General features: G+C 37.5%; 1 pseudogene; it reads left to right on the forward strand.

Moving 5' to 3' along the window:
- The first annotated feature begins 6,237 nt into the window (after positions 1-6,237).
- Positions 6,238-11,517, forward strand: LOC131919824 (tropomyosin alpha-3 chain-like; annotated as a pseudogene).
- Positions 11,518-19,328: the final 7,811 nt, after the last annotated feature.

Genomic DNA, 19,328 nt, shown 5'->3' on the forward strand with positions numbered 1-19,328 from the left:
ATCTCAAAATAGCCATGTCACTATTATACACTTTGATAAAAAAAAATCTGTAATCCATTTAGGTGAAGTTGAAGAGAATTAATATAAGAAATAGTTTGTCGATATCTTGCTTCTGTTATTTTAGAAATTTTAAATGCTTTTAAACATGATTTTAATTCAATTTAAAAGTAATGAAACCATGTCATCTACAAGAAAATAAATGGAACTTGAGATCACTGTGTTAAGTGAAATAAGCTAAACTCAGAAAAAAATATGTCTCTCAAGTATGCATGGAATATGACAAACCAGCAGTTTAAAATTTCTAATGAAAAATCTGTCACCTGAGGCAGTCAGAAAGAAAATTGCTAATATAATTTTGGGAAATGTAGTTTTGGCTGCAGCTCTAATTTTCAATCATGAGGAACTCTATACCAACCGAGGGAAATGTTGGAAATGAAGCCAGGTTGTCTGATTTCCTAAGTGGCATGGAAGAAGATATTTCTTAGAAGAAACTATAAATTTATAAGAAGATGGAGATAACTTTTTCTCACCAAAAGTTTTGGCTAATTTTTTGTAGACATTCTGTTATCAAAATTTTAAAACCAATGAAGTAGCTTTGGGCATTGATGATGTATGTTATTTGCCAATGCTAGGTTAATTAGCACATACACATATGCATACACGTGAACATTTAATTAATTTTGGGGAGCCAGACAGAAAGGAACTTTTGTTCTGTGTCCTATTTCTTGCTCAGAAACTGGAGCCAGAACCTTGAAGTGGTTTCTGGGGACCTGGCTCTTTCCTGGATTGTAATTATCAGTCTGAAGGCAGCTGTGTCTCAGACATCATGTGTTCTCTTTGCCACTTATGTCTGACATCGCTCTTTGCTGACCTTAGTCATTTTCTCCTTGCATACATATATATATATATATATACATATATATGATGCCTTATTCTTTAATAAAGTAGCTTGGCATAAATCACCAGCTTATTCAAGACCTTCCTGTCCCAGTTACATTATTATTTTATGTGAAAGTTATTTACTTTGTTTTATTTTATATGTCTTTGCCAGATGTTTAACGCAAGTTTGACATTCACTTTTAACTACTCACAAATATTGTATTACTACCTTCTGAACTTCATTTTTGAAGAAAAATCAATTAGATTTATTTATTGCAATACATACTCTCATTTGAGGTGTATGTGAACATGTTTACTTTAGCAGTATCACCAACATGTACAGGAGTGTTTTCCTATTAGGAGTGATGATGTTTCTTTGCTTGTTTTTAATATTCAACTTTTTTTCTGACACTGAACTTTCAATTTATATAAATGCATGGTTTCCACAAATATTGGTTTATAACCTCATTTGTTTTTCTTAACCACTGTCTGGTTTCTGAATGTACTACAATGACATTCTGATATGACCTTTTAATTCTGTTACGTTACTGAGATATTCAGTGTGTTTTTCTTTTTGTTTGTTTGCTTTTGTATTTTTTTATTTTAATTTTTCTCATTTTTATATCAACCACATTTCCCCCTCCCTCCTCTCCCCTCCTCCCATCCATCCACCTTTCTCCTGCACCTCCCCACTCCTCCAAAAGGGTAAGGCCTCCCATGGGGAGTGAACAAAGTCTGGCACATCAAGTTGAGGCAGGCCCAAGTCCCACCCCCCTGCATCAAGGTTAAGCAAGGTATCCACCACAGGGAATAGGTTCCAAAAAGCCAGTTCATGCACCAGGGATAAATCCTGGTCCCACTGCCAGGGCCCCATAAACAGACCAAGCCACACAACTGTCGCCTGAATTCAGAGGGCATAATTTAGTCCCCTGAAGGTTCTCCAGTCTTCAAATCAGAGTCCATGAGCTCCCACTAGCTCTGGTCAGCTGTCTCTGTGGGTTTCCCCATCATGATCTTGACCTCTCTTGCTCATGCAATCCCTCCTCCCTCTCTTTGACTGGACTCTAGGAGCTTGGCCCCATGCCTAGCTCTGGATCTCTGTATCTGCTTCCATCAGTCACTGAATGAAGGCTCTATGATGACAATTAGGGCAGTCACCAATCTGATTACAGGATAAGGCCATTTCAGGCACCCTCTCCACTATTGCTAGGAGTCTTGTTTGTGTCATCCTTGTGGATTCCCAGGAATTTCCCTAGCATCAGGTTTCTCCCTAACTCCATAATGGCTCCCTCTATCAAAATGTCTCTTTCATTGTTCTCCTACTCTGTCCTTACCCCAGCTTGACCATCCTGTTCCTTCACGTTCTCACCCTCCCCTCTTACCCACCTCCCTGTTTACCCAGGAGACCTTATCAATTTCTCCCTCCCAGGGTGATGCATGGGTGTCCCTCCTAGGGTCCTCCTTGTTACTTTGTTTCTCTGGGGTTGTGGATTATAGATAGCCTGGTTATCCTTTGCTTGCATCTAACATCCACTTATGAGTGAGTACATACCATGTTTGTCTTTTTGGGTCTGGGTTACCTCACTCAGGACGCCTTTTTTCTAGTTCCTTCCATCTGCAAGAGCTATTTTGAGTTTTCTAAAAAGCTAATATCTTATATTTACCTTGAAATTATTTTGTGACTCACTGCACTGAATATGCTATTTAGAATACTATATTGTAATATCTAGAACCTACATTTAGGTCGAGTGTCTGTTATTGACACTGACGGTTATTACATACTTATTCATACTGAAACACTTTCTCTACACTGTGATTGCAGATGTATTGTTTCATTAATGTCATGTTTTCTTTTTTCCTTTTTGATTTTTTTAAATTCCTCTCCCATACAATACATCCCAATTGAAGCTGCCCCTCCCTCTACTTTTCCCAGTGCTCCCCAATCTCCCTTCTCCCCCACATCCACTACTCTTCCCTTTCCCTTCAGAAAAGAGCAGCTCCCAGGGATATCAACCAGTCATGGCATAAGAAGATTGAGTAAGACTAGCCACAAACCCTCAATCAAAACTGGACAAAACAATCCAGTAGGAGAAAACACGGCAAAGTAGAGGCATTCAAGCTTAATCTCCAGGCCTCATCTTTTTCTCTGAGATTGTGAAAATGTGATGCATTGTGGAAATGATGTATTCTACAAGTTTCCCACAAGGCATACAGTGTATGCTTTTTATGAATGCAGTTGTGTTGGCCGAGTTCATACTCTTAAAATTTCTCACACAGCAGATGGCAGTCCAAATTTCAGTTCAGCACCTTTGCCTTAGCCTGCCTGTTGGAAATCTGGATCACACATATGTGGTTCAGAGAGCAGCTACAGAATTATTTATTATTAGCATTCAATGAAACTTACAAAAAGACCTTTACTTTTTTTCTCTAATCTGACATTCTTTTCCCATAGGGAATATCTATGTAAGTTGGGTTAGCTGAATATTTTAATTCATGGTGATGTTAAGGTAGAAACTCTTAGATTTTCCTCACAAATTGCTGAAATATTCTCCAGTACATTTATAAATTAAAGACCCTGCTGGTGCATCATCTCATTTTGAGCATCCATCTGTCATCTTTTGTCTTCTATGAGTTTGTTAACTTTTTATACCTACAGAGTATAGACTGAAAGTCATTAATCTATACTTAATGTGTGTTATTACATATATTAAATAAAGATACACATTGGAAATGAAACTTTTTGAAACACCAGGGGTTATGTACTATTGTACTTTAGTATATATCTCAGAATAGGTTCATAGTGTTGTAATAAAATAATTGAAAGAAATTAAGAATATTTTCACAGTGTCAGGGACTCTTAAAAGATGAAATAAATTCTAGATCCATACAAGTATTCTAGATTTAGTTCCTTGTTAATTTTATGGCATGCATTTTAATGACTTGCAGCTTATTTTATTTAAGAAAAATTATGTTACCTTGATAATATTTTAAATGTTAATGAATCAATTAAATATTAAAATATCAATTAGGTTAATATAACATTGGAAATTGTCTTAGTTTTATTTCTTACTATAATTGATAAAATACCCTGACACAATCAGATTTGATGAAAAAAGGCTATTTGGTTCAAAATTACAGGAGAGAGGAACTTCAATTAGCTAGTCACATGATATTCCAAGTGAAGCAAAGAGCAATACATTCAAAATAGTAAGAAGCTCATTTTTTCTCTCTTATGAAATGTAGGGTTCCATGTATAGGGAATGGTGCTGCCCACAGTTGTCAAGGTTTTCCCTCTCAACTAACATAAAATAATCTCCCACATAAACATACCAACACCTCCACACAGGTGTCTAATTGGGTCTCCAGTGCTAAAGTTGTTCACCAGTCTTCATGCTTTTTCTTTTTTGTAGTTTTCTTACACTTGCCATGGGCACATTTTCCAGCATTTTCTGGTTTTATTTGTATCTGCGGTTGGTTAGTACTCTCTTCTTTGGGATGGGAAAATTGGTTGTCTTCTCAGTGCATGTAAGTGGGAAGGAAATGATTGCATCACTGGTGTTCACATAGCAAAATTTTTAATTAATTTTCAAAAGTATAAATTGGGAATATTATACATTTTTCTAATTGGTTTCAGTAGGCATTCAGTTTAGTTTTGCTCTGTTGAGCATGAGTTTTTTCAGTTCTCATATGCTTTTAAAAAGATTCTTAATTTTTAGCCATTGATGAATATTTAGGTACACAGAAAGTTGAACTTTATATAAATATATGAGATACATAAATGTTATTCCACAAAGCACATGTACAAATAAAATAGGTACATATTTCAAAATGCTGCTACAATGTTTTGTTTATTTTGTGAAAAAGCTGCTGTTATTCCTAATATTGTTCTTTTATAAGTGATATGTCCTTATTATTACCTGGCTGTTGGGGATTTTTTGTTTGGTTTTGTTTTGTTTTTTGTTTTTGTTTCCCATTTCTACTCAGCACTAATTTAAAGTGTGATTGCCTCATTGCTTTATCTATGCCTTTTCTTGTTGAGATTTTATGAACTTTCCCAGGTACATTTTACTGTACTTTACATGGTTTTAGTTGTTATTACATTGAACATATTTACAGCACTTTTCTATAACTGATTATTCTCACATTTATAGTAGATCATTTCTTATCTGCAGTTTATTGACACATTGTTTAGATTTGTAAAATCTCTTACAAGTATATGCTTACTTTAAATGCTTTCAATGACATTTTCAAAACTGTGTATTATTTCTGCAGTATCTAATATCCTGTTTTAGCCACTGCTTTTCATCTCAGTGGGTCTATTCTTTCTTATTTACTAATGTATGATTTTAGTATCTGTTGTCTGTCTATTTCAATGATTTACACTTTGTTCTTCTGTATGAGTATATTGATATGGTTATTTTCAGTGTCTTTTGTTACATATTTCTAACATCTTTTTCATTTTCTGTGTTAGTTTCTATTATCTCATATATCTTCATTTTATAGGCAACATTTTATGAATGTTTTAATATAAAACAGTTTACATTTTGATCTAGGTCTTTTGTTGATTTTAGTCCAAGTTCCAGGGTCAAGGCAAACATGTAAAAATGAGTATGTATATGTTCATTTGAATCTTACTTTAATATTATCTTACATTATAAATAGGCTTGTACAGTGTTAATCTCTCTTATTTATTACAGCTAACATTACAAAGCAATAGTTTACTTGATAATTATATGTAACAGTTCTTTCTCTCCCAAAGAGATGCCACATTCCAGCCTCAGTTGTGGTTCAAATCCTAATATAGGGAAAGGTGTCAGTATGAAGAGTTGAAGTAGTTTCTGATCACCAGATGATTTTCAAACAAATGGTAGGCCCAGAATAGCTCAACCTGTCTTTACTTATACTTTAAAAACAAGCATGCTTTTCCATACTAACCAATATGTTTTTTTTTGTCCACTCTCCAACATTAACTTCAAGCAAGAACAAATATGTCAAATATTTTTCCCAACTTTTACATTAAAATATCTTTTAAGCTAAAAACAGTGCTTATCATTTTGCTAGCTTTACCAAATATCAAGCCAGGTAAATCCTGTCTTTACAAAGCTAAGATGTGATAAACATAGGCACACATTTCCAAGAATAACAATTCCATTCAAAACTTAACAAAGCATTTTTACAGAAATAGAGGTGAATTGACTCTGATCCTTTCAGCACTGAAACAGAACAATTCCCAAAGTCTGGAGTGACTAATGGTATTTCCAGATATGAAACCTGAGAAATCAGTTCCCAAAAAATTTTAGGGGAAAATATTTGAGAAAAAAAATGAGTTTTCTGGGAATGTTCACATCTGTTCCGTGCATGACTGACAAAGTGACACTAAAAACCACCAAGAGAATCATCAATATTATGAGAAAGAAGAGAGTGTGCAGGCCACATGCTCCCAAAAGTATCTGGACTGTCCCCAAATCCACTGATTCTTGCCAAGTGAGACTGTCTCCATGGGTTTTGCTTCATGGAGACCCATTAGACAAACACTCATATACCATTCCAAAACTAGGCTGCTTGACTCCCATCAATGAGAGAATATTAAAATCTCCTCAAATCCAATGTAAGTATCAGTTACTTTATGTTGCTTATCCATCATTGTTATTTTAGTTCCTACTCTTCCTTTTTGGGCATTCAACATGGCAGTCAAAGGATCCTATTGATAACCTTGAAGTTCACATTTACTAGTGGGAATGATAAAATCACCTGAGTAACTATCTTAAATTAAACACAGCTGTATTTACATGTTTATGTACAGAAAGAAAACTTCAAAGTGAAATCATGTGTATATGTTCCATTTTTGTTGTTATTGCAAAGAATGTAAGTCTAAATGCAACAGAGGGAAAAAAAACCCTTCTAATTATGTTTTGTTGATATATACTCGTAGTTGCTGAGAATAAAATTTATCGTCAAAAGCTGATGAAGTGTTAATGGATTGTTCATATGTGTTTTTTTTTTTAAAAGCCATTATTTAATGAAAATCTTTGATGTTTTTCAGATTCTGTGTATAAGCTGGAAAGGACTAATTGGCTAAGGCTTCAATCTAAACTGGTGTTTGACAAGAGCAATTCAAAAGACTTGTTCAAAGGAATTAAATAATAACTGTATGTATTTTTGTTAAATTAATTTCATCATGTCTGGTCAATGATAAAATAAGTTAGAAGGTGCTTTATATAAATTACCTTAATTTTCCTTTGAATTGTATAACATCACAGTGCTCTTTATTGTATTAAATTTAAGGGATACAGAGCTATTATACAAAATAATGTTAATTGTTCAAAACATTTATGTATCTCACAGTTAGACTTATCCTGATGGACAATTAGATATATATATTTCCCCATAGTTCTTTATTCATGCAGTGAATTTTTTATTTATCTACAAGTCAATTTGGTTTGAATCGTTTTAACATTTTCATGCAATAGGAAGTATTCATATTTTGTTAGATTGTGAATATACATGCAAACACATAAAATTTCAACATCTCATTGCAACCTCTAGGGAGTACATAATATTTTTGTTACTCCAAGTCATGTCTACATTTTTGTTTACTTGAACTATTTTGAACTCATTATTGCCTGGTACTCTTAGCATATCAAACTCCATTTGAGTGTATTATGTAAGGTCACATACATCAACATTGCAGTGTGCCATAAATTTTCCTAAGGGAGATATAGAGAAATGTCTGTTGACTCTAAGGAGGCTACCATTAGATCAGTGACATAGTTCTATCCAACTGCAGCTTAGAAAATCAATAAGTTTACTATTTTTCTTTCTTATAGAAGCATAAGCAAGTGACTATTATTAGGAGTTGGGGAGATTGACATGTAGCTTTGTGTGGCTTTGAAAAGTGCCAACTGGGAAAGAGTGAAGAGTCCCATAAGCTGCATCACTGGAGTCCCACCTTTCCACTGAAGTCAATCTTCCACTCCTTTTATACTCTCAGAACCCTTAAGACCATACACATCTGTGGATAGCAATTAGAACCACAAGTAAAGATTAATAAAGGTACTCTTTCCTTTCCTGGGGCGAATCTTGAGTATTTCATTGCCATTTCCACAGACCTAACTATTACTGTGTTACTATGCTTGTTTAATTCCCATGACTTCAGAGCCCAGGTAGTCCATTGGTTGCTACAGAAGCCTTTGATTCATATTGGTGTTGGCCATTGTCATTTAATTCTTGGAGGATTAATTATATACCACAACATGCATATTTTCCATGCTAATTATAGGGTGTGAATTGGTTATGACTGAAATAATGTACTTATGCAATGTGATCATTGAATTGTTCTAGAAAGTTTGCATTGGAATGCCAGTTCTACTTATATTTCCTCCACCTTGGCATATTTAGCTTATGTAAGTGGATTCATGGATTCTCTTCTGAGTGTGTGTATTCACTATGGTTTTTATGTCAATAGTCACTTAAAACAAAGGCTCTTTTTTTTTTTTTTTTTTTTTTTGGTTTTTCGAGACAGGGTTTCTCTGTGTAGCTTTGCGCCTGTCCTGGAACTCACTTGGTAGCCCAGGCTGGCCTCGAACTCACAGAGATCCGCCTGGCTCTGCCTCCCGAGTGCTGGGATTAAAGGCGTGCGCCACCACCGCCCGGCAACCTCTTTATAGTCAAAGGTTGATGCTTTTTTATGTAGGTGATACTTTAAATTTTAAGTATCAAGTATTTTTAAATAAATACTCAGGGGAGAAAAACAATGACATCAGGAGGTTTGCAGACAAATGGATGGATCTAGAAAAAAATCATCCTGAGTGAGGTAACCTATACTCAGAAAGACAAACATGGTATGTACTCACTCATAACAGGATACTAGATGTGGAACAAGGATGACTGGACTGCTACTCACATCACCAGGGAGGCTACCTGGAAAACAGGACCCCAAGAAAGACATAGGGATCGCCCAATGACGGAGAAATGGATGAGATCTACATGAACAGCCTGGACATGAGTGGGGGTAATGAAGGGCGAGGGTCGAGGGAAAGAGAGCTTGGGGGAGCGGAAGATCCCAGCTGGATCAACAACAGAGAGGGAGAACAAGGAATAGCAGACCATGATAAATGAAGATCACATGAGAATAGGAAGAAGCAAAGTGCTAGAGAGGCCCACAGAAATCCACAAAGATACCCCCACAATAGACTGCTGGCAATGGTTGAGAGACAGCCCAAACTGACCTACTCTGGTGATGGGATGGCCCAACACCCTAATTGTCATGCTAGAAACCCCATCCAATGACTGAGGTATCTGGATGCAGAGATCCACGGCTAGGCCCCGGGTGGAGCTCTGGGAGTCCAATTAGCGAGAAAGAGAATTTATATGAGCAAGAATTGTAGAGACCAAGATTGGATAAAGCACAGGGACAAATAGCCAAACAAATGGAACACATAAACTATGAACCAATGGTCTAGGGGTTCCTCAACTGGATCAGGCCCTCTGAATGGGTGAGACAGTTGATTGTCTTGATCTGTTTGGGAAGCATCCAGGCAGTGAGACCGGGTCCTGTGCTCATGGCATGAGTTGGCTGTTTGAAACCTGGGGCCTATGCAGGGTCACTTGGCTTGGCCTGGGAGGAGGGGACTGGACCTGCCTGGACTGAGTCTACCAGGTTGATCTCAGTCCTTGGGGGAGGCTTTGCCCTGGAGGAGGTGGGAATGGGGGTGGGCTGGGGGAAGGGGAGTGGGGTGGGAGGGGGGAGAACAAGGGAATCTGTGGCTGATATGTAGAACTGAATTGCACTGTAAAATAAAATAAAATAAATAAATAAATAAATAAATAAATAAATAAATAAATAAATAAATAAATAGACCTAAAATGTGCGGTTGTTGCTGGTATTATGTGATCTGGTTTCCTACAACTTTACTAAAATTGACAGATGTCAGAGTTCTAAGGGCACCTCTCAGGATTGTCAGTTCCTTCTTTACCAAGACAAGGGATTAGACAGCAACACATCTAGAAGGAAGGAAATCTAGAGACACTGTTAAGAATGAATGCACTTCCAGGGAAAAAGCAAGCAAGAGCAGAGGCAAAGTTGGACAAGCAATGCTGTGCGAAGGATGACCACCCCAGTATCCTAAAGAGCAGAGTTATTACTGAACCGCGTCATTTGCTCAGTGCAGGCTTAATCTTTCAGTATACATTGAACTGAACATGCACTTGGACTGTTAGCACACTATGTCACCAAGATGGATGCAAAAGAACGTTAGTTCAACCTATGGTGGACAAGAAGTGAAAAGAATCAGAAAAAGGCCAAGGTTCACAATATCATCTACAAGGCTCCACTCCCAGGGATATACCTTCCTCTACTAAGCACCACCTACTTATTTTGCTTTTCCAATAACACCAGAGGCTGTACATAGGTCTTTGAGGGACATTTAGAGACCATAATACAGCAGCTCCTTTGTAAACTTAAATTGATAGTATTGGTTCTCTTATATAGTAAAGGTCATTTTGACATACAATATTTATTGTGATTTATTATGTGCCCAAGGCAATTTGGACAAAGCAATAATAAGAACAATGTAGACTAAAACCTTTCCATTACTCAAAATTAATCAAAAGAGAGGCACAAACACTTACAGTTGTCATATTTTCAATGAAAATGTACACCTTACCACTTCTGTGTACTTTAAATGAATCTTTTGGCTATAATGAGTAAAAGTCTCTGGGTTACTGAAATAGTTACAGGTTCCTTCTGAAATTTATGTTAATTCTACATGGGTAAACCCTTCATGTTCTTGGTCAATGTACTTTAGGATTAAGTTAAATTAATTAAATACTATTTAAACAAGCAAACAAACAAGAGAGTCCATGTGTGAAAAACACATCTGAGGAAGTTAAGTTCCAGGCAAGGACAAAAACGTGAATAGTGAAGTGGGTGTAGCTCCAAGTGCCAGGAGGTAGGAACCCGAGTTCTAGAAGCACCTGGGTGGGAACCGCCTTGAGGCAGGTGACCTGCAAGATCCAAGTTCTGCAGCAGAAGGAAGATGGTTAGGAGAGGCCTGAGTCCCTCAGATCAGAAGTACAGAGAGAAAGCCGACCAAAGTTCAGGCCGAATCTGAGGGGACCTTCTTGAACTGTAGGATCCTGCTTTTTGAAAAAGTGATGATCCATGCTCAGGAGCTCCTGGCCACTGTGGAAGCTGGAGAAAGCAGAAAATTCTGCTTGTGAGAGTGAGAAGGATATGAAGGTTACTGAAAATAGGGCTTTAAAACGTGAAGAAAAGATGGGAATCCAGATAAAGAAGACAAGCACACTACAGAAGAGGCAGACAGGAAGTGTGAAGAGGTGGCCTGTAAGTTGATGATTATTGAAGGACACTTGGAACACGTGGCAGAACGAGCTGAGCTGGCAGTTTGGGTGCTGAGAGATGGATAAGTGGGTCAGACTGATAGACCGAAACGTGAAGTGTTTGCTACTGAAGAAAAGTATACTAAAAAAGAAGACAAGTAGAAACACAGATTCTTACCAACACAAGGAAGCAGACTCGGGCAGAGTTTGCCGAAAGATCAATAGCCCAACTGAAAAAAGACTACTGATGACTCGGAAGTTCATTTGAAGTGCACCAAAGAAGAGCAACTTTGTTAAAGTAGATGCTGGACTTGAAGATTTAGAGTTGTCCAGTCCCTATCTTCTGGCCCTCTCCTCTCTCGTACTGTGACTCTGCCAGGGGCTACTATAAACTAACATTAAAAACAGAGTGTGTGCATCTTTTAACGGAAGGCTGCATTCTCTGCTTGCCACCACTCTACCCCTCATGCCTTCTTCACGAAACTGTGCCAGCCTCTTCCCAGAGTTCCAGCTGAGCAACTTTGGGAAGAACATTTAAGAGAATGTGAGCACAATGCAAAGTGTCTTCAATGCAGCTGTGTTGTGCACATCTGTGATTCATTTTTATCGTAGCAACCATTTGTTACTTTCCAAGTATTTCCAGAGAGGAAACAGCAGTGCAATTCCTTCTCACTGTTGGAAGGTGACTTATCAGTCTAATGCATACTGCTCTCTCTGTGAAGAAAGAGCACATGATGGGCCCACCTCACTGAGAGCCTGCAGAGCCTAGGCAAATGCTCCACTGTAGGAAACCTCAGTGCTCTACACAAAGTCCTAGTCAAACAAGAGCATTCTAGGATGGGAGCCAAAATCACAGAACTGTTCAGAAATGCAAAGGTTTTCAGCTTTAATATCTTTGAACAACTTTGCCCTAGTATTTATTCTTTACTTTTCCCATCCGATGTGATCACGCTAAGAGAATAAAAACATCTAAGACATCCTACCTTCCAGGGACTTGTGTATGTTAGACAAGTATGCTGATACGGTTCAGCCCCATCCCTGAAACCAAACTTGGCTCATCTCTACTCTTTTCTGACTGCTCACAAAATGGACCACGTTGCCCCTTTGAAGTAACTACTAGCGCTCCTCACTTGACTTCAAGGGAGAAAAAGAAGGTCAGTCACGGTTGTGATACTGAGTTAGCCTTATGAGTTCACCTCATTGCCCATTCCTGAATCTGCCATCACTAAGGTGACATCTCATTGCACTTTCTACCTGTCAGTACTGCAGAAATATAGACTAGCTTATGCACAAACCTTTATGAATCTTACATTATTTTGACATTTTCCTTCAGGGTGGTTGGGTTACCTTGGTGACCCCCATTGGCAGAGGGAATTCTTTGTAATCAGTGGGCTCACTCTGTGCTGAGTTTCAATTCCCCAATCCGATTGCCATGTTCAGGGGGATTCTTGTAGGCCTGTTAGGTATCTACCTGCAGCTTACTGGCTTATTTGCTCTCTCTTCTGTTGTGCTGTGTTTGGGGCCAGCTGGGAGAAAGAGTGCTCCATAGAGCAGCTGTTGTTATACAGAATACTGACAACATATTTTTGAAGTAAAGAACTATTCCCCATGCCCTCCTTTACAAAAAAGAGTAGCTGACATGAAATAAAAACCTCATAACAGGAAAGAGGTGAAAAATACTGAAGAAACTCTCATCATGAAAGTTCTTAAACATTAGTTCTAATTGGGTCTAATGTATAGTAAGTAAAGGAGAGAAAGGCTGAGAAATTACTACAATTATATTTAGAAGTAGTTCAGAAGCACACATCTTTTATATAATTTGTAAATGTGTGATGATTTTTAATGCATTATTATATTATTATGTTATTTAATATATCTTTCTAGTTTTTTATTTTAGATATATTTACCATTTTAAAAATTGATAAAAATGAAGAAATAAAAACATATTCACTAATTGTTTTCTTTCCAGAAGAAGTATAGACTGGAACACCTACAATAATCATATACACATGTAGTAAACTTTCTCGTTGGACTTTTTTGGACTGCTAGTCCACAAATAGCACAGAGACTTATTAATTGTGAAAGCTTAGCCTTGGCAAAGGCTTTTCTCAGCCAGCTCTTAAAAAGCACATTAACCCATTTGTATTAATCTACATTCTGCCAGATGGTATTACAACTATTCCTTCTTGTACTTCATGTTTCCTCTCTTTGTCTGGCTTTGTCCACTTTTCTTCTTTCCAGAATTCTATCTCTACTGGGAAGTGCCACCTATACCTCCTGCCTAGCTACTGGCCATTCAGGTTTTTATTACATCCATCACAGCAATACATCTTCACACAGTGTACAACTGTCTCACAAAACTGTTCCTTCTTTGTCTAAATAAAAAGGAAAAGTCAAATACAATAAAACTATATATGGTAAGAACATCTGGCTTCATAGACAGTCACTCAAGGTTGTTCTGCTACGTCATGGCATCCATTTTCAGCCTACAGGCCTAGAATATCTGACAGACTTTTCTGTGAAGTAGGAATTTGGAAGGCCTTTCCTACCTTATCTTGATAAGGTTCAGCAGTCACTTTCTTTTGTGTCCTCTTTGTCTAGTTTGGACAGAATACTGTTAGCAGTGGAGGCAAGGGCTGTTTCTTGGCAAAATGTCTAGCTTTGCCACATTGAAAGCAAACTCCTTATGGAGGTTCTTCAATTCTCATCATCCTCTTTTGAGGTAAGTTAGTGCTGCCTGGAACAGAAGTGTCTCACTATCCTGAAAATCCTTAGGTTATTAGAACCTTTTAAATACAATATTCTGGAAGTCTTTGAAGTGTTTGAAGATCATGTATCTATTTAAAATATATCTCTGTTTGAACTTGAAAACATATCTAGCATGGCTACAAATTTGATTGTTATAGTTAACTAACTACTAACCTGTATTTCCTTATCCTAAATAGCTTTTAAGGACTAAAATATTACATTACATTTTTAAATGAGCTTCACATGTACAATACATTAATCAAGAATGTAAACATATATACAGTATAACAGAAATAACCCTAAATATGTGTCAATATACAAAATCCATATTAATGTAAAATATTTGAGACTAGTGGTTATTCAAAAGTATACTCAACAAGCCATTCTTTTATCCTATCATTTCTATGCTATATTCCTGCTTTTTCCCATAAGAAAGAGATCCCTGAATCTAATCTCCTTCATTCATTTTTTTTCCTGACCATGACAACAATAATTGTAACCAATCCTCTAAACAATGACAAACATCCATAATACACTGAATGACCAAAACTACCTATTCTATCTCTTTGGAATGTGGGTGTCATGTTCTCCATGCTTCCTGCTGTCTGAGGGTGACAACATCTTTTGGAGGCCCTAAGAAAATGTGGATATTGGTCAAGTCCTGGGACAGCTAGCTACATTATTATCATTTTTTTTCTTTTTCTCTTTTTTTTGGCTGTAATAGTCTATGAGGCTGAACCATCTCAGCTAGCAGCTTTGAAGTTGTTCTGGATGTATAAAATCTTGAGGAAACTGCAACAGAGGCATTTTGAGAGACTGGATCACCTGGGCTACTTGTTTACACTGCTGTTTGGTCCTTTTTTTCTGAAAACATACCAACTTTTTTTTTTTTTATTTTTTTATTTTTCGAGACAGGGTTTCTCTGTGTAGCTTTGCGCCTTTTCCTGGAACTCACTTGGTAGCCCAGGCTGGCCTCGAACTCACAGAGATCCGCCTGGCTCTGTCTCCCAAGTGCTGGGATTAAAGGCGTGTGCCACCAACGCCCAGCAAACATACCAACTTTTAAAAGTAACATACACATCTGTATTAACACAAATATGGAAGGTGCAATGTGCACAAGTCAGCTAAAGATATTTTTTTTTGTTCTATGTTTAAGCAGGTAAAAGGCATCTGTTAACTTTATAAGTCTGTTTTGATTGTATAACCAAACTTCTATTCATGCCATATGAAAAGATAATAAGTCATAAGGACTCTGTTGCTAACATTTAATATGCTTCACCCAGTCTCAGAGCTGTTCCCACATTGAGGAATCAGTTTATATGTCTCCTGTCTTATAGTTTTTTTCTTTTGTTTCTTTCTCTATGTTTTTAGCCAAGATTTTCAGGAGGTCTTCCCTGATCAAATCTGATCTTTGTTAATTTTGAAGATGTTCAAAAACAAACTTTTGGTTCCTGTGGAAACAAAGGCAAAAGCGCTCCCCCAATTTGATATATTTCCTGACTTCCATTCTGAAGTTAAGACATTATAAAAATATATAGGTTGATTTAATTTAGCAGTTCCCATAATCCAATGTCTCTCCACAGCTATATGTTCACTAGTACTTAAAAATTCAGTCAACAAAACACTGTATAGGATCCAGACTACCTATGTATTTTCTGCCCTTATATGGCTCATTCTTTTTATATTACTTTAATCTTTCTTTAAAGACATTACTTCATTATTTTTAAACTATTAATTTTTCTGTTATTGTCTACACCCATTTTCTCTCCTTTAGCATCTAAGCACATTTTAATGCATATTTTACTGATTCAGAGGTTTTCTCTGTGGTGATATTATGTTCCCCAAAATATTGTGCACCCTAATAAACTTATCTGGGGTCAGAGAACGGAATAGCCACTAGATATAGAGGCCAGAAAATGATGGCACACATGCCTTTAGTCCTAGCATTCCAGAGGCAGAGATCTATCTGGATCTCTGTGAGTTCAGGGCCACACTGGAAACAGCCAGGCCTGGTAAAAAGAGCCTTTAATCCCAGGAAGTGATGGCAGGAAGCAGAAAGGTATTTAAGGTGTGAGGATGAGGAACTAGAGCCTGGTTAAGCTTTTAGGCTTTGAGCAGCAGTTCAGCTGAGATCCATTTGGATGAGGACTCAGAAGCTTCCAGTCTGAGGAAACAGGATCAGCCGAGGAATTGGCTACGTGAGGAAGCTGTGGCTTGTTCTGCTTCTCTGATCTTCCAGCATTCACCCAATACCTGGCTCCAGGTTTGTTTTTATTAATAAGACTATTTAAGATTCATGTTACATTTCTCCATCTGAACCTGGGTTTAATGCATACCTATAGTGTTCTCTGAGCACAAGAAATAAACTGTAAACTCCTAGGCTACTGCTGCATGGCTGCTCTTAGCACATTGCATGTTTTCAGATGTCTCTACTCTCCTTGGTTCTGTGAGAGCCTAGGTTTATGCCGGGCAGTACAGAGCCTGAAGCCACATTTACTGCCCCAGATCTAAGAAGTTGCTGTGTCTACAATGTGACAGGTATTTGTACCTAGTCTCTCTTAGCAGTAGCATGCAGGCTGCTCGAGTATTTGACGGTATTAGAGGAGGTGCACCTCAGTGCACTGTAAGGACTGGGCCTGCTTGTGAGACTGGGGTAGACTGGAAGCTGCATCTGACTCTGTGTGCAGCAGAATTGTTTTCTAGGTTTCTGAGGCACTGTGTGGATTTACATGGCCCAAAGTCAGACACAATATGTAGTCATATTTTTCCTTGACCCCCAGCTCACAGATAACAACATGGAGACTTATTATTAATTCTGAAAGCTTAAGCCTTAGCTTGGGATTTTCTCAACTAGCTCTTATAGTTTAAATTAATCAATTTATATTAATTTACATTCTATCAGTTGATGTTGCTTCTCTTTCATCTTGTACCTCCTGCTTTCTCTCCATGTCTTGGGGGCAACTCTGCTTTTCTTCTCCCCAGAGTTCTCTCCCTACCCAGAAGTCTCACCTATACCTGTTGCCTAGCTATTAGCTGTTTTGGATGTTAAGCTTTTTATCACACAAATCACAGAAACACATCTTCACACAATGTATAAATATACCAAAGCTCTCTCTTTCTCTCTCTCTCTCTCTCTCTCTCTCTCTCTCTCTCTCTCTCTCTCTCCAATACCACAGCTTAGCTACGAGAAAAGGACAACCCTAAAGCAGATTTAATTTATATGCATGTCCAGCCATAACTATTTATGATTTTGAAAAGGACTAGCTTTCAAAAGTTGTTTAATTATAAATTCTTTATATTTCCAGAAACACACACACACACACACACACACACACACACACACACACACACATTAAAGCTTCTTCAATCTTTTGAATAAACAGCAATAGGGAACAGAGGACTGAATATAAGAACTAGGAGATGAAGAAATATAAAAGCCAAATTTTGACCAGATGAAAATAATCTGAGGATGTAGCTAGAGTTTTCCTGCCTGGCCCACAGTCAGGACAAATCTCTCTCACCTGCCAGTCCCACAGCTGCTCAGACCCAACCAAGTAAACACAGAGACTTATATTGCTTACAAACTGTATGGCCGTGGCAGGCTTCTTGCTAACTATTCTTATAGCTTAAATTAATCCATTTCCATTAATCTATACCTTGCCACATAGCTCGTGGCTTACCGGCATCTTCACATGCTGTTTGTCATCATGGCGGCTGGCAGTGTCTCTGACTCAGCCTTCCATTTCCCAGCTTTATTCTCCTCCTTGTCCCACCTGTACTTCCTCCTGCCTGACTACTGGCCAGTGTTTTATTTACCAACCAATCAGAGCAACACATTTGCCATATAGAACATCCCACAGCATGAGAACACCAAAGTTACAGCACTAGCTTGTTGATCTATGTGGTGTGACAAGAACATCAAAGCACAGAAATCCATTACCATTTGTTAAATGGAAGTTCATTCTTGATTATCACCTCAGCTATTCTGGGAGATACTTACACTACCAAAGTGCACTTCCGGAACTAAGTAGCCCAAAAGGAAAAACCATATGAGTATATAATAATTACATTTTATCTCCCTTCTCTTTCCTCCCTAAAAAATTTCCCATATGACTTTTTTGCTCTCATTCAAATGTAGGACCTCATTTTCTTTAAATATTGTTCATGTATATATGATAACTCTTGGAAATAAACTGTGAATGCAGAGACTCATTGACTGATTAGAACTAGAATACAGAGATAAAAATTTTTCAGGTCCAGAGGCTAACTACGTTGGGCTCTTTCTTGACATCTGGAACAGACTATCATGGCTCACCTCTGTCTGAAATAATATCTTGTGAATAATACACACAGAAATACACACATGCTCATGCACACACACACACACACACACACACACACACACACACACACGCACACACACAATAAACCCTTTTTGAAAAATTAATCAACTTGGTAGACAACTTGTTTCCACCAGGCCAAAAGCTAAAGATAGCATCTTGGGCATATAGAAATGTTTCACCTATTTGTTCTAATTATCTTTGTGATTTACCCACCAATTTACTTTAAGCTTGACTTGATTTATGACTTTTACCATCTGTAAAATTATAAAAACTTCTGGTCAGTGCTACCATGGAACATTGAATTTGCAGTAACCTAAATCTGTGTTCCCAGACCATGGTCACTTGAAATGGCTCCATAATATACTATTTATTTTTATGTTCTCTAAGATAAGAGTTATGCTATCTTCTATGTATGTATGTATGTATGTATGTATGTATGTATGTGTGTATGTATGTATGTATGTATGTATGTATCTATCTATCTATCTCTGTATCACTCAGTCTTTATAATGTTATTTGTATATATATGTTTTTAGGGTTGACAATTTAATGTTCGTTAACTACTTCATATGCTCTTCTCTGATAAAGACTGTGTCTCCCATACTCAGCATTCCTTAGTTGTATATATCTATATCTATATAGATATAGATATAGATATATATTGCATTTGGCTGAGGACTCCTAAGCTTTCCCTCCTTCCTAATTAACACATCTGTTGTCCTCCCTGTTCATATCATGTTCAGGTAGCCATGTTGTTAGACTTCATGGGTGGAGCTTCCCTGAATTCTCTACTATTAGAAATTGCACAATGAACTTCCTGATCTGCTCAGTAGGGCATGGAAAAATTGTACAGGCCAAAGAAAGGCCTGCTTTTTATTGTGGATGGAACCCTCCAGAGAGGGAGGAGTCCACAAGAATGAAAGAAGACAGTTGTTTAATCTCTCTAAATCTCTCTCTCTCTCTCTCTCTCTCTCTCTCTCTCTCTCTCTCTCTCTCTCTCCTCCCTTACCTTTCTTC

The sequence above is a fragment of the Peromyscus eremicus genome, chromosome 9 (genome assembly GCF_949786415.1).
Source record: "Peromyscus eremicus chromosome 9, PerEre_H2_v1, whole genome shotgun sequence".
NCBI lineage: Eukaryota > Metazoa > Chordata > Mammalia > Rodentia > Cricetidae > Peromyscus > Peromyscus eremicus.